We start from the raw sequence: 3206 nt of genomic DNA, 5'->3' as shown, positions 1-3206 counted from the left end.
GTTTAGAGACTTATTTTCCCCATAGCATTAAGACTGTTTTATCTGTTCTTCATATTTGAAAGGGAACTAGTTTTCCTTCCTAAGGTTTTAAACTCTTGACAATTGGTTTAAAATGCTTGAATGAATATATGGGACATTGTGGTTAATTTGAAAGTGGTATAATATACATCAGTGCTGTTCAGCTTCTGTTAGAACTTTAAACCCACTTATGTTATAAAATTTTCAAATTAACCATAATGTTCCATACATTCACTAACAAAAAAGGATTGGCATTCCTGAAATGCAGCTCTCCCCCCATTATTTAAACATGCACCTAAAATAATCTGCGTAGAAGGAAGGAGAACTTTTTTTAAAAAAGCATTATACAGCCTGTGGTGTGGGACAGGTCAGCTGTGCATCTAAGTCATGGATGGTATTTGAATCAGGAGTTATGCTTGTGCATTAATACGGGAATTGCTCTTGAGAGGGTGGAATTATGTGAGCAATATAGAAATAGGGAACATATATTCTACATTTTATCAAAGAGTATGCTTTTAAGTACACAGTGATGTTTTTCTACTGCAGGAGTAGCCAATGTGGTGCCCTCCAGATGTTGAACTACACCTTCTACTATCCCTGGCCATATGTCACACTAGTTGGGGCTGATGGGACTTATAGTCCAATAACATCTGGAGGGCACCATGCCTGCCCTGCAAAGAAAGAGGTACTGGGCATCTGAAGTGAGATAAAAGCTATCATTCTGTGATACTGCTTCTTGTTATTGCAGCTAATTAATAGTTCATATGAAAAAGGAGTTTCTGGCTCTTTAAAAATATTTAAATGATTAATCTGACAAAGATTTTGAGGAGTCAAAATTCTCAATCCTAACACTACATTGCATCAGATGCTTCTTGCATTGGGTAGGCAGAATGGCAAAATAGCTTTTATAAAGTGATAAACAGTCTTATTATTTAAAAAAAATTATAAACTGCCCATGATTATAATGAATTTACAACAGTATTAATATTCAGAAACTGCCTTGGTTGCCCTGTATGACGACCTCTGTTGGGAGATGGGAGAGGGTGATCCTGTTGATTCTCCTTGATCTCTCAGCAGCTTTCAGAACCATTGACCATGGTATCTTCCTGGAGCAACTGTCTGAATTGGGACCAAGTAGCACTGCTTTGCAGGGGTTCCAGGCTTTTTTGAATCGGTGCCTCCAGAGTGATGCTTTGGGGGATGCTACTCAACTCTGTGGAGCCTTCAGTATGGAGTTCCACAGGGGGCTATCTTATCCTCCATGCTGTTTTAACATCTATATCAGCCTTTCCCAAACTTTGGATTCCCAGATGCTGTTGGACTACAACTCCCATCAGTCTAAGCCAGCTTGGCCAGTGGTCAGAATGATGGAAATTGTAGTTCAACAACATCTGGGGACCCAAAGGTTGGGAAAGGCTGATCTATATGAAACTGCTGAGTGAAGTCATCCAGATATTTGAAGTGTGTTGTCATCAATATGCTGATGACACGCAGCTCTATTTTGCAATCCAGATAAGACTCAGGCATTGTTAGTGGACAATTCCCCAGACTGGATGAATGGGATTCATCCTATTCTGGAAGGGGTTGCACTCCCTTTCAAGGAGCAGATACGCAGCTTGGGGGGTTCTTCTGGATCCACAAGTGGCCTTGGTGGTGCGAAGTGCCTTCCATCAGCTTTGGCTGGTGGCCCAGTTGTGACCCTATCTGAAGCTAGGGATAACCTAGCTTCAGTTGTCTATATTCTGGTGATTGCTAGGTTAGACTACAGTAACGGGTTAAATGTAGGGCTGCCTTTGAAGACAGTCTGGAAACTACATCTAGTGTAGAATTCAGCAGCCAGATTATTGACTGAGACCAGAAGGTCTGAACATATTACACAGATTCTGGCCCAACTGCACTGGCTACCAATTAGTTTCTGGGCTCAATTCAAAGTGCTGGTTTTGGCATTTAAAGCCACATATGGCCCACAACTGGAATACCTCAAGGACCACCTCTCTCTGTATGAACCAGTCCGGACCCTGCAGTCTTCATCAGAGGCCCTTCTCAGTGTGCCCCATTCCAGGGAGGTGCAGAGAGTGAGTACCTGAGAACGGGACATTTCAGTGGTGGACCTGTCTCTGGAAAACTCTCCAAGGAAACATGCCTGGTGCCGTTATTGTCAGTCTTTAGGTGCCAGGCTAAGACCTTGGTAATTGTCTGCTATCATGGTGCTCATCTATTAGTGGGGGAGGATAAGTTTTCTGTTAATATTATGTTATTGGATGAGTATTTTATGTATTTTGTATTGTTCATTTTAAAATTTTCTAGTTTTAAATTACTTTTATCTTAAGTCAATTTGAGACTTTCTTTTGTATAAAATGACTGACAAATGTACAATAATACAAACAGCAACAATATATGGTCCCTAAACTAACAACTTGAATTTAAAGGGAGGGGGGTCATCAATACTTGAAGATCAATGAAAGGCTTCACGTGAGTAACAATTTAAATAAATAGTATAACTGAACTAATTCTATAAAAATGTAGAACATAATATTGCGACACTTGATCAAGTCTCAATGATTTCAATGGAAAGACTTAACGAGACTTAAAAAGTGCCTAACTTTGTTAGAATCATGCCCATAAATGCATTCAAAACTAGGGTTTAAATGCTTTACCTAGTGAGCAACCTGAAAACAACTTAATTCTCAAACTGTTGACAAGAATTCCGGTGATGGCTCTAACTTAATTTAAATGCAGATAATAGGCAGATGCCAAATCATATTTCAGAGTAAGCTTTTAGCCAGGTTTACTTGTATTAAGTGCAAATGTAAGCAACATTTATGAGCTATTGAACTGTAACTCACACTCTCCAAAAGTACTTCATCAGCACGATATTCCCTTGCATGCCAGTCAAATAAAGCCTGAAATGAAACCTCTCAGGTAACTTGAACAGTTCACAGGCAATGTGGAAATTCTCAATGCTTCCTCTGGGTAACATCGTTTGATCATTGTCCTTAAGGCTGGAAGCCTAAACGTATTTACTGGATGAAAGAGTGAGTCCCATTAAACTTAGCGGTATTTATTCCCATGTTTAAAATAGTCCTGCACATGTCTTTCCTATTAAAACCAGGGTTTTCCTTAGTTTTAATATTTTAGGTTTTAATCAATTTAATTTGAAACTTCCATAAAGGATATTGAAGGAAGTG

The sequence above is a fragment of the Rhineura floridana genome, chromosome 1 (assembly GCF_030035675.1).
Source record: "Rhineura floridana isolate rRhiFlo1 chromosome 1, rRhiFlo1.hap2, whole genome shotgun sequence".
Classification (NCBI taxonomy): domain Eukaryota; kingdom Metazoa; phylum Chordata; class Lepidosauria; order Squamata; family Rhineuridae; genus Rhineura; species Rhineura floridana.
Note: the sequence above shows the minus strand (reverse complement) of the source record.